This window comes from Haliaeetus albicilla, chromosome 7, assembly GCF_947461875.1.
Source record: "Haliaeetus albicilla chromosome 7, bHalAlb1.1, whole genome shotgun sequence".
Classification (NCBI taxonomy): domain Eukaryota; kingdom Metazoa; phylum Chordata; class Aves; order Accipitriformes; family Accipitridae; genus Haliaeetus; species Haliaeetus albicilla.
Genome location: NC_091489.1, coordinates 4493177 through 4517997, shown reverse-complemented (window position 1 = coordinate 4517997; position 24821 = coordinate 4493177). Strand labels below are relative to the sequence as shown.

Sequence of the window (24821 nt, the reverse complement as noted above, 5' to 3'; positions counted from 1 at the left end):
GTTTTGCCTGTCGTTTGGTGAAGAGCCCAGAGCAGGTGCTTGGAGCAGGAGCTCTAAGGATGCCTTTGAAGAAACAGATGATTTTTCTCTTCTTTTGTTTTTCACCCGAGAGGTGAGAGGACCTCACGGCGACGGGGGGGGCAGCGAGGGCTGCTCCATTTAATTGCAAACAGCAGTGGAAATAATGCTGAGCGACACCGCACTGCAGCGGGGAAAAGGACACTCGAGTCATCCTCATTCTGGAGCTTAAATGCTCTCAGGGTGACCTGACCTGAATTCAGGTATGCGGTTTCTCTTCAAAGGAAGCCCAGTAAAACTTGCACTGCTGATTTTAAACAGTGAAGCACAGAATGGGCTTCTTTTTTTTTTTTTTTTTAATTTAAAAGAAATGCAGCCTTTGGAGAAAATAGTAGTTTGTAGTAACCAAAGGCCCTTTCTCACGGAAATGAAGTCTCCACCTTTTATCTGCTCTTCTGAACTTGAGCTGAGCACACCCATTTGAAGGGAGTCATTAGAAAATTCCATGAGGTCTGGTTCAGGCTGGGTTCATCTGGAGAAGGATACAAAATAGCCTCGTTATTTTAATCCCCTTTAATTTCCCTACTGACTACTTAGGTATCAGACAGAGGGAAGGCAACACCTCTGAGGCTGGCAACTAGGACACTAAAATTAGCCATTGGCAGGTGTGCTTCTTGCCAGCCCCTGGCCTGCGGACTAGTGGTAAGGGTTTTGAAGATGAACGTCTGTTTTATTTGCAGAAGCAATTTATAGTGTGTCTAAGTGCAGCACAGCACACCTAGACTCCAAGGTGGGTTTCATCTGATAAATCTGAGTCAACCTGGGCTGCTGGCCTAGCCTTAGGCTCCTGTCGGAGTCAGCTCGGATGCACTCACTGGGCACTAGTAGGTCTAAACTGGGTCAGATGAATGGTGACCTAAAGTGCCCTGTTCTCTTGAATAAAAAAAAAAGAAGGCTGGGGCAGCTAGCTGAGCTGCAGCGTCTACATCACACCTGACATTAGGTGAGCAGGATCCTGCCCTAAGAGGCTAATTCCCTCGATTTTGCCTGCACTGATGGGTAAAAGTAGACCTAAGCTGCTTAGGACTTGCTCGTCATCTGCATTGAATACTTTTAGCCCTGCACTGAGATGATCCTAGTAGCCACAGTGTGGGGGAAGTGCTCAAATATATTTGGGAGCCTTACGGTATGGGCAGTACAGAAGCAGTTAATGCCATGCTTGGCTCTTCTAAAGACATGCCGGCTGTTTTATCTACAAGCTATAGCAAGCAGCGTGCACAAAAAGGGTGAGGAGTCCGCTGGGCTGAGCCTGCTGTTTACCACTGGGATCCGACACAGCAGTGTTTGCGAAGGTGAGAATTCAGTGTTAAACGTTCAGGAAAAAGAAAACGCTCAGTGGCTGTAGTACGTATCAAAAATCGGGCCGCCTCAGAGCCGCAGACGTGTACGGGCTGTGACCAGTGGACGCTGCCTTTTTGAAGCAAATTGCAGTTGGCAGCTGTTTTCATTTCACCCCATGGTAAAAACCGCTACTCTGAAAAGAACCAGTTTGTGCAAAACGAGTAACCACAAGATCTTTTGTTTCCTCATTCCCAGAATCCAGGCATAAGTCTGACTCAGAAGTTATTAATCTTTGCTGGATAAAGAAGGAATGCAATGTTCTGTGAATACAGTGTCTGCTTAGTAAGTAGTTTTGTTCAGGAATAATCACAAATATGCTAGGTACTCTTCACTTGGGATGGTTATTGGTCATATTTTCATGTATAGTTCATGTTTAATAATTACGTTCTAATTCATGCAGTTAGTATGTAGTTTGTAAGGACCAACTTGGAGACTAGTGAGCAGAGCCATGCATGTGGATCAGGTTTCCAGTGATGGACAATAACCAGCACAGTGTTAGCAAGCAGCATCGGGGATATTAAGTGCCTCAAAACTTGCAAAATTATACCCTCTCATCACACACAGAAAAAGAATGATGATTTATTAAGTGAAGTATTTCAAGTTTATGTGGAATTGAGAAGTTAGGAAATGTGTTAATCAGACAAGAATTCAGGAGGTTCATGTACAAATCTGAGCGTAGCTTAGAAGAATTTATACAGCAAATTTGTACCAATCAATCCAATTTTTTGCTGAGATACAACTGCTCCAGCCTTTTTGCTGTACAGTACAGTGAAGCCTTCAGGCTCGTTCCTATTTTCACTTCCAAACAACAGCAGTATTTTCTAGTTGCTTTGCATGGATTCAACTCGGTGTCTTTGTATGTCAGCATTCAAGTCAAGATCTGAGTAAGTGGTTTTCTTCTGCCTCCATTCTCCCCTCTAAAACAAAGGAAAAGCCCCTCTCTGTTGAGGCCATGCTAGTTGTTAAAGAAAGGGAACATTAAATACAAGAACGTTACCAAAAGTTCATCCCACTCAAGCTGAAGGCAATGCACTCGATGATTTGTTGTCACATGCATTCGATCAACAGATGTATAAGTGTGCTATGGACCTTTTGGCTGTAAGCTGTGTACAGGATCACATCACTTTATAAGCTCAAGCTCTAATCAGAAGAAACCTCAGAAGCAAAGAATGTCAGTATTATATGTGACTTAAAACACACAGTAAAGGAGCCACAGGCATCTCCGTAGCTTGTGATTTTAAAGGTTAAAGGAGGTCAGTTAAAAACCCAACTTACTAGCCAACTGTTTCCAATTAGGTGAGGCAGTTTTAGGACATAATCAATAGAAATGCTATGTTGACTTCACTACTAGTTGCCTTGACCTATGGTCTTTTAAAGTAATTAGCAGTTGGTGTTTGGACTTTTAAAGACATCAGTAGGACTACAAAAAGGACTGTGTGACATAAACACAGTTGTTTTGGCTTCAATTAAAGTAGAAGAAAAGTAGGGGTATAAAAAACAATGAAAAGGGTACTTGATATAAAGGCTTCTTGGTGAAATTCCAACATCATGAGAGTTTTATCTGTTTTTCTCAGAGTCAGGATTTGTAAGTGAAGCAAGCAGGGTGTTCTAGAATACCTTTTTTCATCAACAAGAAAAATACTAACTGAACAAGATGAAATGTCATTGCTTTCTCTTAAGCTTGGAAGTAGAGAACAATCGCTGAATAATTATTTTGATTGCCAATTATCTGCACTACTAGCCTGCTGTTCTGCTCTCAGAGGCACCTGTGCAAACCCTTCTGAACTCAGTTGTGCTGCCCATCTGAGGATACAACAGCTTCCCCAACATTCAAAAGATATTTATTAATTGACATAGCCTTCAGATTTATACAGTTTGAATTACTGTGGGCAAGTACAGTAAGGCAGAAAGTATGGTCTCCTTGTTGTACATAAACAGCTTCTAAACACTGTGGAAATAACTAGAGTGCCCAGTGCCTCAGCATCTTTTTTTCCTAAAATGGGAATTTTGTAATTCTTACAGTACTGTTGTTAAGTTTGAATATGTGGAAAACTTTTTCAAGTCACTGGTTGCAAATCATGCAAAAACTGCAAAGTCCTGCTTTCTTAGATTACCTTGGTTATTATTTACAATACACCTGAAAATGCAGTTTTCTTTTTGATCGTTTTGTCAAATCTGTAGCATTTGAATTGTTATTTAATTCTTAAATATTACATAAGAAGTAAATTTAGTCTACTCAATAAGACAACTAGCAGCTGTATTTCGTCTGGGGAATGAACTGCTGGCATAGCGGCCATATGGGGGATAATGTAAAATGTAGAAAGTATGCAGGAATGTCTCTTTAGAAGTGACACTATCACTAATTAATTAAAATGCCTGATTCAAAGCATGATTTTATATTCTAAGGAGTGTGTCAGCATAAGCAAGTGAATTGCTGTTTCTCAGTGCTTGAGACTATTCAGCTCTGAGCACTGGCTCTCATGGCAATCGAAGGCGATACGCTAGTAGTGCAAAAGGCAACTCCTGCTGTGGGTGAGGAATTTCTCACTGCTGGAGCTACCACGCCGGATAGAGCCTGGGAAAACCTCAGCTGTAATTAGCCAAGCAGTTACTAGGTGTCACTGTAGCCCCAGCTGACAGAACGGGAAGAGCCCTCCTTTGGCAAAACCCCATGGAAGTGGAAGCAAATCCAACAAAGAAACGAAACTCGCTCCAGCTGAAAGAGGTTTGCTATGAGAATAGTAGCTGTGGTATAAACATAAGATGTGAAGTCTTCCTCTAGAATGAAATAACTCATTTGGCATTTAGCATTGTTCTCAGGCATTACAAGTCATTTAAATCCTGTTTATATGTGGTATTTTTCCTGTAACTGGTGTGTTGGAATTCAGAGAAACCTTTCTTTAGCAGCAGCAGCATGATTTCATACCTCATCATCGGCTCCCTGGTAAACGGATCTGCAAGACAACAAATACCTTTCATTCACTGCTAAAACGTCTATTTAAAATACACATTCTCATTGTTCTGTGCACTAATCCTGCACAATGAATTGTAATAGGACCTAGAAGGGGAAGGAGAAGTGGCTGGCTTGGCCAAAGAAGGCAATTCACATCTCTGGAGAATATTAACATGCTAAGGTTAATAAATGATTTACCAGAGAAAGTTTCCTTACCCTTTAATTTTCTTTTTATTTCTACCTTTGAGAGAAATACAAGTCCTTCCTATTGGCTGAGGGACAGGAGTCTCTGTTCTGTAATGCAATTCAGCAAGCATTTACATCAGAAACCGGGAGTTAATCTCTTCTTAGCCCATAATCATTGTCTACACAACTTATCTAAATATGAAGTTTACCCTGTTTAAATACCCATTACAAAATCAGAGTTGAGACAAAGAAAAATATCTTTGTAATGGAAAATGGATAAAATATCTCTGTAATGGATAGTTTAACTTCGAGGTCAAAGTCAAGGTTGTGGCTAGAAACTTTGGAGGCAGTAGTTTTACAATTACAAGGCAAAGAACAAATGTAAACTGAGTTACTCTCAGATATGGGAACTGAATGATCCCTAACTTACCAGGTGATAGTGAAGTAGTATAAATAAGTTCAAATAAGTATCTTAGCTACGTTTTCAAATTGTTCTTTTCTTCTCATTGATTCATTTAAAAACCCCATTGTTCACAGAAGATATTCCACGAATATTGCTATAAACTTAGAAGTGCTGTAGGATTGAAGAAGACTTTATTTATCATGACTAATGGTCATGTTCAGGAAAAAGCTGCAAAGCGATATGCAGCTTGAAAGGGTGGGAAAAGGGTGCACAGACTGAAACTTTTTGTTGAAGAACAAAGAGTGTTTCAGGCTGCTGAAGACATATTTTTTTAATCAATAGTACTAGCACCTCTTTAAAATTCCTGTCTGGAATGTTTCACTAAGGTAAGAAAAATTCAAATCAGGGTTTTTTTTTTTCCAGTGGGTTAGTAGAAGTCCCAACTTCCTTCTGATATACTTCTGAGTTCAGCAGGGGCAGCCACCTGAAATCCAATGGCTTAATAGGGTCCTAGATCTTGAACCCTGAAACGGCAGAAACAAATGCAGGAAGCTTTCTCAGAGGATGAAGCTTCACGTGCTGTTTTAGACACTGAACCTAGTGTGGAAAACAGCTTCAGGCTCGTCCTCAATATTTGATGTAGACAGGCTCTTTGACATCATAAGGACCAGCTGCATGAGTAAGCACTCAATTTTCTAACCCACAGAATCCGAGGTTATTTTGCAAGTAAAAGCAAAGCATTTTCTTACAGTTTGCGATTCCATCTTAAAAAATAATCCAGTTTGTTGTCCTGTTTTACATATGTCAATGTCTTGCTGCTAGCATTTCTCTTTTAAAACTGGATGGGTATGTAGAATTTCCTGATCAGCTCAAAGGAAAGAAAACACAGTGACTTTGTTAAAACAAAATTACATGAAAACAAAAGCCTTATTAAATGAATAAAGTCTTTAACAAGATGCCAGCCTTCTTTTTAGATGTTCCAGAAAAAGCTCATAAATGCTGGTAAAGGCAATTTAACATCTTACTGAATCAAATAATCAGGGGGAGTGCTAGCACACCAAATGCGTAACAAATCAAGTTTTACTGCAATAGACTTTTAAAGAATTAAAGGACTAAAGCCCAACAGCTAGAACTTGTACACTGTGGGGTTTGTCTTTTTTCTTTTCATTGCTCATTGTTTTGTGGGGAACTTCAATTAAGTATCTTTACTGTACACTTGATATCATGTAAATTTTTCTAATTTCTGAAACTTGCATTTCCTGAATTTTTTCCTCCCACTTTTTGATGTTTAATGTGTCTCTTTTATATCTAAGTCCCTCTTGCCAATTCATGAGATCTTGCATATTTAATGAGAACAATTAAACAAGAATTTTGTAAAAGTGAGTTTTAAGCTCTAAAGCTTACTTTCATTTTCCTCTGCTTTAGGCTGTCTTGCACACTAGGAGAAAGGCAACTAAGATTAATAAAGCTTTCCTATTTTAACACTGATTAGACATATGATTTAATAGAGCTAGAAAAAGCAAAGAGAATGCTTTTTAAAAAAATGAAAGCATGGAAATGCTTAAAAGCAGGACAAGTGAGGAAATTACTTTAATACTTAAGATACAGTAAAGCTTTGGATTACTCTCAATATCAAAATGACTTGTAAACAGACTGGTTTGCCATTAAATTTTACTCATCTATATTTAACTTTATTTTTTAAAAGACTTGTTTCATTTAAGCAGCAAGTGCTAACACAAGAAAAATCTAAGGTTGTAGCTTCCTTTTAATGGTTTCTGATCCTTTTTTTTAAGTTGTTGGCTTCTAAAATAAAATTTATACATGGGGAAAAACTATGAGACCCTCAGAGATTTATATGGATTTAATCATGATTTTGTGCTAATAACACTCAAACTTTCAGAAGTATGATTGAACTCAAACCTAGAAGTAATGCATTCTTCTGAGATACATGTGAGAGAGAGCTTGCCATTTGGACTTGGTATTTTTCATTTCCAAGTCCAATTGGAATTGAGACTTTGAAAGAGAGATACATGAATATGGCATCTTGTTGACGCAACCTGTGTCGTTGTTTTAGCTAAAGGTCTTTTGCCTCTCCATCGCAGGATGGCACCTAGAGTATGGGAAAGCCTTTGTCATCCCTTTGAACTTAGAGTGACACTGAGGGGGTGGACAGGATTTTTTTTCAAAGCCCAAAGGTCTCATACAGCCAGAGGCTCATGTGTTTCACTTGCTGTTCCCCATCCAAACCTTATTAATGCAGACCTGCGTGGGAGGGAAGGTTAAACAATGCAAGCAGCCCAACAGCAGAAGAGCACTGGTGGTAAATGTTTGAAAAAATAGGATCAAACACTCATTAATTGTCCATTACTGATGTAGCACGTTCTACCTCTGTGCCACCTTTGGGGGATTGCTCATTTATTTTTCCTACTATCATCTATTTACACCAAGTAGGCTGACTCAGCTATCAAAAAGCACACATACTTCAATAATGAATGTACATGATTCTGTATCAAAATATTTGAATGACTAACTAATGAATGATTGTGAAAAGCTTCACTGCACTACTCCCGTGGGTTTCTGGTTTAATTCTGTATTGTCTCTGAAGTGCTTGTTTGAAAGTGGTTTCTCTTTCATGTTTGCCTGTTGCCGATAGACTTCTTTATGAGAGTTTTTAACAACACCATCTGTAACCTCTGACTGCTGCAGCATTGTATCATTTGACACTAAAGCTGTCACTTCAATTCCTGAAAGTTTTAGGAAAATGATGGCAAATAAAAATTTTCAGCATTTTGTACTGTTTATCCTGCTTGCACTAAATGTCCCACATCAGATGAGCTTGGCTTATATTACAGGAGAAGGAGTTAGACTAATTTAGAGCACATTTGACCATGTAATGCTGGGCCATTAACAGATAATTGAGGTTGCTCAGAAACCAGACTCATTCTAGCTGTAATTCTGTCCCGCTACTGCACCATGCCAGAGACCTGCCCACAAGAGCAGATTCCATACCTAATTCTCTCACTTGTTACATGATTTGGTATCTCGCACCTCAACCCAAACTTTCAGAAGTTTAAATTGTTGCCTATGGGTTTGCCAGTGATTTTAGGGGACACTCTTTGATTCTACTTTTACAGTAACCAGCGTGAACCACTTTGAGTGTGCTCTATCTGCTCCACTCCATGTCTGCAACATGGGTATTTATATATCACCTAGTCATGCCTTTAAAAAGACAAGGGTCTCTACAGCGAGGCTCATGTGACCGGTTTGTCACCTTTCACAAGGTAAGATGAACCATATCTAGAATAGAGTATTTCTGTATCTCAGACTTGCCTTTTTCTCTACACAGACTATAACAAAATTGTGGCCAACTGATGTTGACTTTGTACTGGGGATGTCTAAAATGAGCAGAGATTAATCCCCCCTCTTTTGCCTGGTTTTTGGAAGCTTTGAATTCTTCACTGACTTCAGCTGGCACTGTGGCTGCTTTCAGCTTTCTGAATGGCAAATGGAAAGTTTTTTAAATTATTTATTACCATAGATAGTCAAAATGAGAGGTAGCTTGTGGAGATGCCAGGTCCTGATGCACCACAGACAGGTGGTTTATGTGCTACATCTGCAAGTATTATTTTACTTTTTGTTCTCTCATCTGCACTGATGGTTTGTCAGGAGAAAACTGTGAGGTTGCTTGGTTCTTTGGGGTTTTTTGAGTTGTTTTGTCTTGTCTTGTTTTTAATGATGTTCAGCCATAACTAAGCCAGAAATACCCACTAATTGTAAGGGTAAACATATCATAACAACAACAATAAAATAAAAAGAATTATTCTTATCACTATGTCAGTATTATTTTAGACTGGACATTTCAAAATGGCAAGACTAGAAAGGAATCACAAGAATCCAGCATCTCATAGCCTGGGTTCTAATTAAAATCCCTCCTAACCTCCAGACAGTCAGAACTGAAAATCACTGTTCTTGCAGTTTCAAGATGACTGATGAAAGACTTCAGACAAACCACAAGCAGCCACTGGATCAGTTGATGTGACCTTTTTTTAGGTCAGCTCAACTACAGTCATAATGATCCAGTGAAAAGATGTTCTATGAATTTAAAAACATCAAAAATGTCATTCCAGGGAGTTTTGCAAGGTACAGAACACAGTCCCAGTTCCACATAGAGTTTGCCTGACAATTAACTGGAAAGTTTCGTCTGTGGCTTTGCAATTCATAACAAGCTAAGACAAGGGCAATATGTTTTAATTTGACATGTCCATAGTGCTGACCCACTGACTTAGTCACAAATGACAGCACCACAAATGTATTCTGACTCTTCCTGTCTGCATGCCTGAAATGAGTGGAATAATGAAGTATCTCTCAAGATGATGGAAATCATATTTACCTACAGCCAAGAAAACCTTCCACATGGGCTGAGATGCTTACCATAAGGAGCACTGGCAAAAAGGCCTCATCAAAACCTTCATTTTCACCCTTAGTCTAATTAAGAATCCCTAATGCATCGCTGCCAAAACTATTGAAAGGAGTTGGTGACTAGTTAACATCAACCAGAGAAGCTGGTAGGGATATGTCTGTACTCATTTAAATTAGCATTGTCAATAAAGTCATTATAGTTCTCATTCCTCAGTCATTCCAGGTGCATTTTCCAGGCATATAATCCTATACAATCCCAAAAGTTACTTGGGATCTTTTCTAAAAATTTTTTTAATTCTATGACTGATGAGCAGGGTGAGCACAGGTGACTTTTGTTAAGCTGTGAAAACCACTGTGACTGTCATTTAAATAATTGGAAGACAACAAGGAAATGAACTACCTTTGCATTAGGATGTCAAGAAGGATATGAGGATCAGGTGTGATTACAGTCTGCACCTGTAAGGAAGCTGCACAACAGAAGTTTACTGGCTGGTTTTTGAAAAGGAAGGTCTGCTTGGAAAGACTTTCCTGGTTCTATGTGGATTGAAGAGTTTGACAACAAAAGAGGAATGGTAAACTGCTGTAACTCTCAGAAGAAAACAGTGAGGATGGGACATAACTACAAGGTAACTGGAAACACTGTTATTTTCACTACTTTTCTTACCCTTTTTTCTGGTAATGAGGATGCGGTTCAGTCTCGTGAGTTCTGCAGGTCTCTATTTGTAAAGGTGATGCAGTCCAAGATAAAGACCCGAATCTGTTAGTTTGTGCTGTGCCTGTATTTAAAAAAGAAATCGGTATTTTCCCTTTTGGTGATTACCTTGTGCTAAACTACACAAAGATGCTAGAACAGACTCCAGTAGTGATAACCTGTTTAGTGGCAGCCTGTTTAGTGGCTGGGATAGGCTGTATAGCTGTTTATCCCTGTGTTTAATTGACCTCTCTTATTTTACATGAGTAAAAGGCAGGTGCTCTGTGGTTACATGCTAAGCATGCGAGTGAGAGGAGTGTAGTGCAGCCTGGCCGGCCTGAGTGGCAGCTGGCATGTTCCAGCACGTGGTTGGAAAGGCATAACCAAAATGAAGGCACCGCTGTTGTGGGGCATATGAGTGACAGTTAGTTATGGATGCATATGTATGTTCCTGTCACAACGCAGCATGTAGGACATGATTTTGCATTCTGTGTCTAGTACTGTAATGGGAATGGGGCTTTAAGAAAGAGGCTAGGATGGAGGGCATGACCAGAATAACTTACTTAAGATGTTGCTGTTCTTGTCTGCATCTGAGAGGCCTTCAGAAAGAAGTTAGTTGCATATGAGCCATATTCAGACAAAAAGGCTGTGGGATGAGTATCTGATTTACTGAATGCAATTAACTTCTTAACTCTGGATTATTTTCACAACTAATGTTGTATGTGATAATAATCTTTCTTACTAGCAATGCTCACAGCTATTGGCCTATTGTGAGAATTCAGCATCCTCAGAAGGGAGGGAGGATGGTGAGGGAGTTCTCTTAGATTTTTGAGTCCTGGCCTGCAAAAATGCAGGGTTGCCAGTTTTACTGAGACAATATCCTGTTAAAAAGGAAAGAATGAAGGTTTTGAACTCGGGTAAGTAAAAGATGGACGTTTAGTCTGGCCTCAGGTATAAAAGGGAGCATGGGATGTAACGCTGTATGAGTACAATACCTGTCTAGAATGGAACTTGGCGAGTCCCAGCAGAGAAATGGGCCTATTCCAGTGAATACTAGTAAATATTGGTATAGTTCACCAGGAAGAAAGCAAATGTGAAGTACTGAATTGACATGAGCAATGGCAAATACCAAGCAGCAATTAAAAGGAAAAAAAGACGGTGCAATTAAAACTACAGATGTACTATTCAGAACTGGGGGGGGGGGGGGGGGTGGTTTCTGGGAGGAGGTGGCTGCTTTCTTTTTTAATCCAGATCAACTACAATGTAGATAATAATCACTAATATGAAAAACAAGGAGTGAATTTTCTGCATTCCTAGATGGAAGGTCTCTAAGGAAAATCCTGGTACTGTGGGGAACCAGGTGCAGAACTAGATGGTGTTAAGCTTTCCTAAAACAGATCATGAAACAGGGATGGACTGTCTCTAAAAGTGTCAATTCTCAGTGAGATACAGCAAGAGATCTTGACCACCTGTAGGTACTGAAGATTTCATGGCACTTGTAACTGTCATAAAATAAAATGCAGCATCCTGGCTGCATTCCACTGGGGGTAATTGATTTTGCCTCCCCAAATTTCCACTCTATGGCTCTAACTGAATACTTTTTTTTTAAATACTGTATCTAATCAACCCTCAGGACGAAACACTTATTTTGTTTGTCAAGAGAGAGACAAGTGTTTTGTTTGCCTTTTGCCTCTGTAATTAAAGTGCCAGCTGCCAAAAGTGAAACAAACTATAGAAATTTATAATTATTTCCCCCATAAATACACTGTACAGTATTGCTGGCGTGGAAGAGTAGCCCTCATTCCAAGTCAGAAATGGCTGTATTCCACTGATTAGAGACAAAAAAAAATGTGTATATGTAAGTGCATTTGGGTGGGGGGAGAATGGCAGGGAGCAGGGGAGGGATTTTTGTATGTGTGTACTTACAGAATGCACGTGCTGGATCCTGAATGTAAATCCAAGCTTGATTAAAGCTACCTTAAGGCTGCTAATAGTGTTCCTGAGAAGTACTGTCATCCTTTTAAAAATTATATGTAGGAAGAGGCAAGACCAGCCATCCTGTGCATGGAAGCAGCATCACCTTTAACCTTGAATTCATCCTACTCCACATGACTTTGATCAAAACACCCTTTTTTTGTGTGTGTGGTTTAGGGGTGGTGGTGTGTCCCTCTTGTGGTTTAAGTATCCTGGTATACCTGGGAAAGGCTGTAACTGGGTTGGTGTATTCTTTGTGCTATAGTATTCTATGCTCTAGCATGTTTATAAATTCTCCTTAAATTGTTCTTTTAAGTGTTGCATCTTTCTCCACCCTTTTCCCCTAAATTTCTGTATTCCTTTTGGACATCTCAAGCCATGATGATGTTCTCCTTTAGGCTTTCAATGAGTGTCTGCCAATCTCAGCCTAAGTAAAAGGCTTTCTGTTCATATGTATTTTACAGCATAGTGGCAAATCAATCATCTAGAAAACAGTTTGCTGGTGAATGCTTCTGTCAAAGCATTCTGGGAAATCATTTACTTTTTTTTTTTTATGAGTAAGTAAGGCCTGAAGGCACGCAGATGGGGAAATATACACTGTTTACTGCAAATAATTTGAGAAAGACACTTCTACCAGATTGTGCATCTTCTCCTAGTTGATAGGAAAGACTCTGGCACATTGAATTATTTATTTAGATGAGTAGAAATGCTGAAAAGGGCACCGAACCATATGTTTTAGAAGCTTCTGGCATCACTAGGAATGCATCACAAATAATATCCTAAAAGTACAGCAGTATAATATGATATAAAACACCTCAAGAAAGAAACACAACCTCTAATCTTAATTACTCTAAATACTCTAGCAATTATTCACCCTTGCAATTCATCCCATTTTTTTAAATGCCTGAGGGGGAGAAATGAGCCTTGCAGTTTCTCCTTGTGTGGAATGTGTAAGCATGATGCACTGAATTATCAAACTAGAATCCAATACAGGCATCAGTTCAAATTCTGTAAAGTACTCTAAAAGCTTCAAAACCGAACTGTGTGCATGTGATTCACGTGCAAGCCTTGTTACTTGACTGCCAGTACTAGACAGGCTGTGCAGGAGTGGGGACTGAAACTCCTACCAGGCACTCTGAGGAAAGCCAAGACACTTGCAAGACTTCTGGAGAAGGCAACTTCTATTGCAATTTGCTAAAAGGCCTTGTTGTAATATCTTATTTACTTACAGCTTCCATAGTGGGGTCCTGTCTGTGACTTGAAGTCCCTAGAGTTATGGAAACTTGTCAGTAACAATGAATAATAGAATTTGTGTATTAAAATTCAAGAATAGTATTTTGAAGTCTTATCAAGAAGATTTTCTTTGGTTGCTGAGCATGTTGATCTCTCTCCTCAGTACTAGCATCACCTTATGATGAAATCAATACATCTGGCTTTGGTAAGAATAATTTCTCAGAAAACAGGGTATTTTTGGCTGCTGTTAAAAAAGGAGGCTCTTAGATTCAGTATTTGGGCCCATCATTCCTGTATTTCTTTCTTTAAAATTCCATGTTCATTTAAAAAAAGGAAAAAAAGCCTAATGGGAAGATGTTCAATTCTTCTATTGCTTAGTTTGCTAAATTCTGCATCTTACATAATGTTGTGAAGGACAAACAATGAAATCCTTGGCTGCTCTCCCTTAATCTGCTTCTCTCCTGCAATGTTGTATCTACATAACAAACAAGATTTTTTTTCCCATTGCCACACTTAATTATAGGTTTTCTCTATGCAAAGCCTCGAGATATTGGGCAGTTTCTGTGAAATGCTCTGGGATTATACAATCCGAGCCCAAGATGAATAAAGTCTCTTTACATTTGTTGAAATCTGCATAAGTAAGCATATCTCTTTCTCACAGTTTAGCAGGTTTCAGTTGGTGTTGACATTTCACTACACATTGAAATATTGCAAGGCAGCAATATCAAAATAGGATTACGGACTCTTATCTGAAGAGAGGCAGTTCCTTACCCATGACTGTTGGTGATTTCTGTAATGTGCATTCACGTTAAAATTGTCCACATTAATTATCAGGTTCTGCTTGCAAAGCTCACAGGTCTTCACAGCCTCCAGATCAGCCCCTGCAATAAGGCAAAAAATTAAGTCTTTATCCTTAAACTACATTATGCCTGTTATAAAATTGGAATGAGGAAATTTTTTATTTTAAAGCCGTCTTCTACAGATTGCTATCTTTTTATTGGAATGCTCCCGAATCATTTGAAACCACGGCATTTTTAATACTAAACACACATAATAGTAAGGATAATTGGAATAGTCTTCTGTTAAATTCTGTGTGGTATCTGACTGCTGGATTTTTTCTTTGCTTTTAAATGACAAAATGAGTAGTTTTTATGGAATAAAACTGCAGGGATCGTGAGCCACACTGATGTAAAATGCAGTAATGGACTCCATACATAAACCTCTGTCTAAGGCCTTGTCAGTACCGACAAAGCCAAGGAATTGCCTGGAATACTTTACTTGCATCTTGCCCTCATTATTTTTAAGACAACAATGAATTTCATTTGAGTGCCATAAAATAAATGGATACACTCCCACCCTATAAACTAATTCTCTTTTCCCCTTTTCTTCTAAAGAAAGATGTGGAACAAAAACTTCTGAAGAGAAAAAAGCCCTGCTTTCCATGTGCACAGATGGCCTGCTTTAAAAAAAAAAAAAAAACCAAAACAAACAAACAAAAAAAAAACCCCAGACAAAGAAACCTTCCCCACACACTTCACTAACCAGAAGCAAAAGTTCTGCTTGTTAAGACTGATATCTCATCAAAAATGCTTCTTGGGACAAGGTTCCACTTAGTTCATTCATTGCTTAACATACCGCCACCTCTTTTCTTGTTCTGGCTCCCAATCTACCTAAGAAACTCTCTCTGAACAGGATCACGTCCCCGTATGCTGTCAACTAGCACTGAGGGGAAACTTAAATTATTCTATGAGGACAGGATTTGGGGAAGGTTTGGGAAATGTGACTCACTTCCCTAAGCTGGGGGCAAGCCAGGAATTTAAATGAACGAGGCCTGGCAGGGAACCAAGTACACAGGATTTCACTGATATATCATCTGCCTTTTAAGACTGAAGAAACAAAGCTGGGGTAAGCTATTATCTTCCCATGTACAGGATTGGCATTTTACACAATCTACGCTAGGTTAGGGTGTGTGTATATATCATATACCTACTTATATCCTTTCTGGAGGTTAATTCTCTGGTTATTATCTGATAGTGTATTAATTAGTGTTTTAATTTGTATTTTTAAGCGCTTACTTACAAGGAGCAAGTTGAAAATTATACAACCCACTTAGCGACTTCAGAACCCATAGTGTACCTAAGTGCTTAACGAATACTGTAGAATGCATCTTTAAAAAAATAAAAAACCCAAACCAACTTGTGTCGTGATTACCTTCAGCCTCTTGACAAAGATAGGGTCCATATTGTGAAAATGCACTTATAATGCATCACTGATAATCTTCATTCAGAATGGAACTAGAAATGGCACAGCAAGACTAGTGCTTAGGAAAAAAAAAAAAAAGCCTGCTGACATTAGTGAGGGTGAAATCAAAGAATAATCACCAGGACTGTTCTCTAGCTGGGATTGACCTTCCTGCATGCTAAAATTTCCCCTGCTCATACTCCTTCTCCCCTCCCCATCTGAATTCTTCCAACACTTCACACATTTCATCTTATTTTATGATTTCTGTCATTCAAACATTTCTCTACGTGTTAGTCTTACACATGCAGTTTATGAACCCTGCAAAATTTGATGTTCACCTGATACTACTAATTGCTGTAGATTGGCTCACTAAATCTTTAAAGACTTAATATCAAAGATCTTGTTTTAATCTAAACTGAGCACTAGAAAATTATCAGTTTGGGTTTGGTGATCTGCTCACTACGTACCAGTAGCCTCATCAAAGACTTCAGTATCTACTGTTACCTGACTGAGAATGCTTGTGCTATAGAAAAATACTACCATGGTGATCAAGCCATGAGTTAAATGTGTCCTTTGAGTAAATTTAAAGACTTCATCTTCTTCCAACTCCATAAGTATAGGGGAATTAGCTGAGAGGTAAATCTGGCAGAAGCATCTCAACAGAATGTTTTATATCTTGTGGGTCTCTCTCTCACACCTGAATTTATTTTAGCTTTGAGCCATTTTTTTTAGACATTCCTGTTGAACAAACTGCAGGCTTCCCACACAGCCACATGGCTCTAACAGTGAATTTGTAGGAGAACCTCCAGCAATCTGACAGATACGACACTGATCTCCTTCCTCTTCTGAGTCTTCTGCCAGGAGACTATTAAGACGTAACAGAAGAAATTAAACACTGCTCTTGGCAAAGTCTACAGCTGAATAATGGACAGTATATTTGCACTGATGTTCTAGGATTTGGAGAGATTTTACTAAGGACCTTTATCACATGATGGCGACCTGAAAGTATAATATCCAACAGTTTAGAGTTAATATATACCTTAAAGCTGATAAATGTTCAAAGGAAAAACCTTATAGTCTCTAAATCCCCTTTATGTTTTTGTGTAATCCAAATCTGATTATATGTTGCTGAGAATTATACAGCCACTGTTCTTTGAGAAGAACGAGTATGTTTGAATACTACCCATCAAATATGAGAGGAGGTATCTGCTGAATACTCTTCCCCTCTCAGCTATGTTGGCATTGTATGAGTTTTGAATATTTGTCCTGAGTGGCTTGCTTTCTAGAAACCTTTCTAGATTTGTGGTGATGCAGGGGAAGTTCACTTCTTGGTGAAGAGTGATATTTTAACCAAACAGGGGAAAAAAAAGTTATGTCACAAAACATTTTAATGGCTTTGTATTTATGACCGATGGATGAAAACATGCCAAGTATTCACTGACTATGATCTACTGCTTTTGCATGAAATCTGATGAGCAGATTAGGTTCCTATTTAATAAACAGAATACTAACCAACAAAAATGTTAAGCCTTGGATTGGCCTCTAGACTAACTAATACTGTAAAAGTAAAAATATGAAAATGATAAAGCTATTTGTGACTTTATCACTTCACGCATTCAAACCTTAACCACACGGAGTTACATCTCCTTCCTTAACTTTGCCTACTAATACCCCCAGGGTGCTACATACGTAACACATCAGAAAACCAGACTCTTGAAGTTAATGTCACTAGCAAAATATTGGTTTGGGGGTGGTGGTGGTGGTGTCTCCCTTTTTCCATCCCCTTCTAGCCATGGTTTGGTTTGCTTAAATGTTTTGTGTTGAGAAAGAGGGAAAAGGCTTTTGTCTGAAAGCTGGAATAACAGGAGACCTTGTTTACCTGTAGAGCTTTCAGCTTCTTTTTAGTCTGCCCTTTGGTTATCTTTTCTCCTGTTTTCTGGCATGTCTCCCCCTAAATTTCTTGGACAGAACAGGTACCATTACTAACTCCAACTAACGTCATCAGGAGACTGAGGAAACTCAGGAGAAGGGAGGCTTCCTGGTGGCGTAGCAGAAAAGATGAATCTTTACAACCTTTCTGTGCAAGATAGGAAAAACCTCTAGATGTTCCTTCCATCTAAACTGTTACCTCCAGACAGTGTGGCACCCCTAGTTCTGAATTTCCTTAACTTTTGAAGAGAAAAGTTTCACTCTGAAAATTCTGTCTAGCTGTCTGCCATGTCCCCTGGGATAGCTGACAAACTTTGAAATACAGACAGTTGGTTTATTTGCAGTGACGCTGGGAACAGAAACGTTTTTCCTGATAGCATCTCTGAATCTAATTGCTTAAGCAGTTTCTTGAGACAGAGCGAGCAGCTTGTTGATTACCATGAGCAGCAGGGAAACCTATTGCTCCTTCATTCTGCCTTTATTTGAAAGTCTCCGCAGTCAAAGAAATTACTGTAGTTAGACCACAGATAGAAAATAGGACAAACAAACAATTAAAAATAACTTTGATGAACAAGGCTGTGTCTCTTAACTTGAACTTCTGATTATGGCTGGAATACATAAAGAAGCTGAGCTTAGAGGACTCAGCGCTGGTTAAATGGGATCTATCCCAAAGGGAAGCCTTATAAAGGAATGAAAGAGCAAGTTCTATGACTGTGCTATTAGCCATGTATACCAGTGCCCAAAGAGCACACTTGTGGGTTGCGGTGGAGTCTGTCACATTGAGGAATCTATTTTTTTGCCTCCAACTCTGTAACAATAAACCCCACAAATCTCCCTCATGTCTCTGCCCAAGAAAGCTTGGTTAAAGCTTCGGCGGTGTTTATTAATGTTCAGGAATAAAGCAATTGAGTGTGTGACTTGTAGAAGAAGTATCATGATGCATACACCATCTCCTTTTTGAGTGTTTTCGGTGTCTCTGGTAGAACCATCTGAAAGTCACATGTGAATGATAAGGATGGAGATATAGATGGAAGAACCATTAACTTATTTTTGTATGTTTCTGACTGTATAGGAGACTTGAAAGAGGAAAAATGTAGCCCTGTCTTAACAAAACAAGTCAAATATCAAACCAACCTATGATAAAAATAGAACTTTGAAATCTACACAGTTTGTCACTTAGCTATAGCACAGTTTCTTGCAATTAATGATCTAGCTACCATGTGTTTATGTATAATTCTAGAGTTGGCACATATATTGAATATACTCCTCACCTTTCATGTTGTTTAAGTTTTTCTTGATCTGCTGTGGTCTCTTCACCTCCTCTGTGCTTGCTGAATGGGAGATTGTTGTGCTGCTTATTGCATTACTTTGGTTTTCTAAATAAGGCACCACCAGAAAAGTCAATGGCAACTGATCATGCAAAACATAAGCAATATGAAGATCAGGAGTGAATCTTGTCTGAAACAAAGATGGGCTGGAAGAATCTAGACATGAAGACCTAGGTGAACTCTGTAAGCTCTCCCTGATGTATGAGGTACCACTCGGAGATGAAATTCCAGCTGTCACTGATGCTATCCTCCAGTAACCTGTTGTCTTCAGGTGTATTGTGAACAGGTGGTGTGTTGTGAACAGGCAGTGAAGAACCAAGCCTTTTGAAGTAGAAGAAGAGTCCCTATAGTGTATAAAGGACAAGGGCGTATGCATACTGAGTGTTGAACTATCACCCAAATCTGGTGTTTGTGGAGAAGATGTTGCAAGCTCCAGTTTGCTGAGGACTCGGGTCTATGTGCAGACCGAGCCGAGGATCCTGGGCTGTTAGGTGCAGAGTGCAGCAGTGGTCTGAGAACAGCTGACAGAACTGACATAAGAAAGCTACCATAACACCTCCAATTGCTTTCATTAAGAATGCCATTCTTTGCAATAAATATGGTCTTTAGCCCTATCTCTAAATTAACATTATTAAGCACCTTTTGAATAGATTAATTACTTGGCCTATTTTCAAATTCAGAATGATCTGCAACTTCTAGACAATTCCTATCTGGAGGGTATAATTTGTCACTGTCCTTAGATTCTCTCCACTGTAGTTCTACAGCGGTGACCATCACTCTGTGCTCTCTCAAAGGCCAATGGGAAGATTTACCCCCTCTTAATGATGCATTTTTGTAATTTCCACCTTCTTACAAGCTATGTCGCTCACCTTGTGCTAAATATATTTCACTAAATTTGTTCCTGTGTCCCAGAATACTAGGAAATTGGCTAATGCTCAGGTAAAGACTTCTCTTTAACTGATTGGTGTCTTCAGTATGTTCCATTTCTTTAACAGAATCTTCCATGGCTAAATACTGAATAGAACAAAAGCTTTTCCCTCTAGACCTAAAAGGGGTGGTTCTATGGTGCAGAAGGGATGAGCCACTCAATTTGTTTGCTATGGAGGAACCGACATTCCCTGGGAGATCAATGTGGATGACTGAGTTAGAGATAACTGCGCTTGTGCCTGTGCTGAAATAATTCCTATTTTGTTTTTTGTCTCAAGGCCTCTGCACAGATCTAGACTGAGGTTAGAGGACTGTGTTATACTCCTTCTGCTTTGAGATTGTTTCCTGTTCTCAAATGCAGTTTCACTTGATTTTCTTGCACTATCTTGTTGAACTCCAAGAGCTGCATTCAAAATTAAAAAAAAACCCAAACCAAAAAAACCCAAAACAACCAAACTGTCAAAATGCCATTTTACTTTTGTATTGAGTGTTTAGCACACATTTGGAGTGGCTTAAGAATATTATCCTAGTATTGATGTTATAGCACAGCCAGTTATTGGTAATTCTAATTCTAGTACATTTGTTGTTAACAATATGAAATTATTCATGAGCTTCTCTAGAAGGCAGACAGAAAATCAATATAGCTTGCCTGGTAGGACATATGTAGAACGCTAATAGATACTACTAAATGATGCAGTGGCACCTAGAAGGCCAATTAATACTTAACTCCTTTCTAGAATGCATTCTGACCCACCTGGACCTTGCTTTGTTGCATACATGGTTTTAGAAGAAACCACCTCTGTGTAAGCAACAGGAATTGCATTGCCAACTTATCTAAGGGGTTTTTATTATGTAATGTAAGAGATGGGATTTTCAATTTTATCTCGCTTGCTTATTACACAGTAATGTAAACTTTCAGTGAGCACTTTGATCTGCCCCAGTTTGAATGTGAAGCTGAGCTGACTTTTTTTTTTTTTAATGTGTACTCTGGGGGAGGTCTGCTATTTGTTCTAATCCTCAAGGGCACCCTGCAACAGAACTCGCTGTATGTTAACATTTATACACAAAACCATATGTTATGGTAACAAAAAAAAAAGTTTTAGATATTCTAATTACTATCTTACAAAAAAGTCACATAAAACACTAGGAAATGTGATAGTTCTCATGAGATGACTGCAAGTCCTGTCTTCTAGTTTAGTGCAAAAATATATGTTGGCTGGCTAAAACCAGTCTGCTCATGCTTCATGATAGATGACTGACTTCTCGACAAGTGAGAGGTAGCTTACCTTCTTGTGGAATTGCCTCATCCAGTACAATCTTTAAACCACAGGAAAGAATATAACTTAGAGGTAGAGAAAATAATCTCTTTGACAGACTGATTTAGTTGTGGGTTAGATCACTCGGATCAAACCCACACTACTACTCTGTAGGTGAGACTACTGTACTTGCTCATGTGGAATTACAGCCTATGGGATTCTCCCAGACATGCTTTATCCCTTGGCTGTTAAGTGTGTGTTTGCTTTTTATCCCAAGGAGATATTTGGACTACTGTTCTGCTTGGGCTGTCTGCTCATTCACACAGCATATTTTTAAATTGCTTGGGGCTGCTTTATCATGTTTCTTCTTGCTACATGGGTGCACTTGTATGTATTTATTTCCAATTGTAATGCAGTTTTAAAAACATGTGTGCTCTATCCGTGACTGCCATCCCATATTTTACTGTGGCTACGTCCTTCTTTCTGCTATGTCAGGTAAACTGCTTTTACTGTGAGAAACAGTGCAGAAACTTAGGAGCATCTTAAGAATTCACTAAGACGTGGTGCAGAAGGAAACATTTCCTATTACATTTAGTTTTTCTTGTGCTTCTTTTGGTCTACTATACACTAAAATATGGTCTAGATGATAAATATTTCACCTCTAACTCCAAGGCATCATTAAAAAAAAAAGCAAGAGTAAACTGGGGCCATAGCAATCTCATTGGTCTTGAGAAGTTTATTTCTTCCTCTTCTTCAAAACAAGATGTTTACTCTCTAGATAGCAATTTGAGAGTTCCTGAAGTAGATGAAAGTGGTAATTCCAAGGTGGTGACATCAAAGAAAGAAAAATGGCTGTGTTATTTCTCACAGTTGCCTCATTGCCCATGGCACCAGCAGAAACAGAGCTCTTCTAGCCTCTAACAATTTTTGAACGGAAAATATAACCAGTACTCAGGACCCTCCATATGGAAGATAAGATGGCTGGATTCAGGTTTGTGCTGCTTATCCTGTATAAATCACTTACTATGCCTTAGCTTCTCACTCAAATGTAAATAAACCAACCCACGGTTGCTGTAAAGATAAACCCATTGAAATGGTGGAGGATAGTCAGAAACAAATTGTGAGGGGCAGATAAGTATGTAAAATAATCAGGCAATCACGCCTGCACACATGTGAAGGATGTCAGAGAGAAATAGAAGATGAAGATAAAATATATTAGGAATGTGACAGGCAAGTAGGAGAATATATCCTCAGTCTAATGCAGTATGAAAAGAACAGACAGGAAGGCCACAGGGATAGGCCTTTAAGATAAACTTTCCTTTGAACTACTTGTTGTTGATAAATCAAAGGAAAGTTTGAGTTTTTTCCCTACAGACAAACAGCACGTTACATGCATAAGAATATGAGTCCATAGTAATATTCAATTTTGCTTAATTTCTATGCTGCTCTCTATTTTATTGCCCCCCACCCCAGCTGGAAGGACAGGGAAAGACAACTGGTCCTACTCTGCAAATGACTGTCTGACTAAGTAAAGGCAGTCCTTTACTCGGGAGACTTCGTGTTGATGTAAGCGAAGCTTTGAATGGAAATAAGATTTGTCCTTACACGGTTACAAGATCAGGGCACTAGTTAATTTTGACTATACTTTTTCCCCAAATACCTGAGGCCTATTTTCTGTTCTAAATTAAGTCAAAGACATGAAATAACGCTGATGTAAGTGGGATTACCTCAGACCTACATGAATGCACACTTAAATGGGTTTAACCTTAATTTAAAAATACTTATTTTTGCTGAATGGTGTTGGGTTTGAATTAGTGGAATGCAAATATGTAGTAAATCAGAATTAGGAAAGGATCTATTCCACTTCCTCTCTGAAACTTAAAAAAAACAACACCTAAGTCTCGAATATTCAATGGCATTCTTGATTGTGTGGAGAGCCCCAGTTTAATTTTACATGTCAAGAACAACATCAAAATACTTTTGTGTTTATGCAAGCTATTTCTACAGTGATATAAACCTGCAAAGATGGTCATTCCTGCAAAACTCTTTCTCTGTCTGTATGGGCCTGGTTTTTGTCTCCAGAGATGTAGCTGTGTTCCCACAGTCTCCCTCAAGAAGAGAAAACCCATCTATCTGCTATGATATTTAGTGAATAGTCTTTGTTCTATAAATATTTGAAGCTTTGTGCTTAAAAGTAGAATATCACTTTAAAAAGCAACTTGCTGGCATACATGCTGACTGACTTCACTGAAACAATAAACTGGTTAGCTAATCCTGGCAAACTTCATATTGTTTTCTGAGAATTTACTCATACACATTGTTAGGTTGGAACTTGTTTAATGGCTGCTATGTAAATTATGGAGGATTTATTTGTTGTTTTGATAAAATTTACTATGATAAGTAACTTTTTTTTTTAAACACAAATAATTCATTTTAAATTACCTTTCTTATCTTAACCAACTGCAAAGTTGCTTGAAATATGCACTTGATCCTGTTCTCATTAAAAGCCTAGTGAATATGACTGCAAAACTTTTCCTGCGCCCTGCAGGAACAGGGTGATCGGAAGATGCGCTTTATCTCGGGCCTTTGATCCCATGTTTCACAATTAACTAAAAGGCATGTCTCTGTATTCTGTGATTCCTTATTCCAAAAGTAATTTTGGGTCTCCTGAATAATACCGCTAAGCCATCACTTAATTCACTAAGACAAAGTTTACAGTTACAAGTGTAATTCCAATTTAAATTTTCCATTCCATGGCAGTTTAAAAATTACCTAAAAATGGAAGCGTGAACTCTATTTTTAAACTTTTTTGTTATTAAACTGATTTGTTTATATGAAGAAAATAAAGCAAAGTAATATGAGGATGATTAAATTACAAAGCATCCATCCAATTTGCTACTTCTAATAATGTGACAAATGTCTTGGTTTCATGTACCCAGTACTCACTTGAGGTGACTTTATTTGGGTCAAGTACACTTTTCTTGACTTTTTTTATGCTTAAGTTGTGTTTCAACTTCTGCTTGACTAATATATTGTCTATAATAGCAAAATTAAGGCCTGGTCTGTTCCCAGAAGATTTGATGACAGATCCATGTTCAATTCCAGAACTCTCATTTGTGAAGGTCTAAAAAAGAAATGGAGGTGACTGAACATCACCAACTCTGAGGAAAAAAATTTGCAATACAAATAAAGCAGTATAAGAAAAATCTCCTAAATAGCAGGAAGAAAACACATGCACTGTCCATAATTAGAAAACCCTTTTCCCCTCCTCTTCTCTCTTCTCTGATCTCTTCCCCAAGTTGTTTAACATGTACTGAAATCAGATTCTTCCACATAATGTACTATGTTCTCCAATTTTTTGTTTGCATTTTATTCAGGTTTGGGTTTTGTTTTTGTTTTTTTTTAGTATGGGACTCTTCTCTATACAGATCAAGGCCTTCTGTTAAAAATCTTTACTCTATTTTGCACATGACTTGCCAGACTGATATCACTATTACAAGAATAAAACTGAAAGCTGTGATTCTGTAATGTAAGAAAGTACCAACATGACATAAACAGATATACAAGTGACTGTTTCCAGTTAACAGATCTAATAAACTTAACTTGCAAGTCTAATTTGGACTTGTGACCTTTTGCATGTTAATATCATCAGGGGAACTACAATGTGAGCCATTCAAACCAAGTCACTGCGGTTCAATTATGAAATACTTCATATGTTCCTGTTCCACAAAACAATTCTGCCTTCTGTATTCTAGAGGACAGGCATGACCTTTGTCATTATGACGTTAGCATTTTTCATTTAGATGTATCCGTTTGTCAATAACACTCAGAAATTAATTCTGGTCTTTAAAAATTCCTTGTA

At 38.5% G+C, this 24821-nt stretch overlaps 1 protein-coding gene and 1 long non-coding RNA gene across 2 annotated transcripts in view; one reads left to right on the top strand and one right to left on the bottom strand.

Moving 5' to 3' along the window:
• Positions 1–24821, top strand: part of MRC2 (mannose receptor C-type 2) — a 93152-nt gene that overhangs the window by 30384 nt on the left and 37947 nt on the right. The window lies entirely within an intron of this gene.
• Positions 1974–24222, bottom strand: LOC138686004 (uncharacterized). The gene is made up of 3 exons (XR_011325333.1): positions 23906–24222; positions 14050–14159; positions 1974–4373 (listed from the first exon to the last, which is right to left on the bottom strand). It is a non-coding gene; the product is annotated as an uncharacterized lncRNA (long non-coding RNA).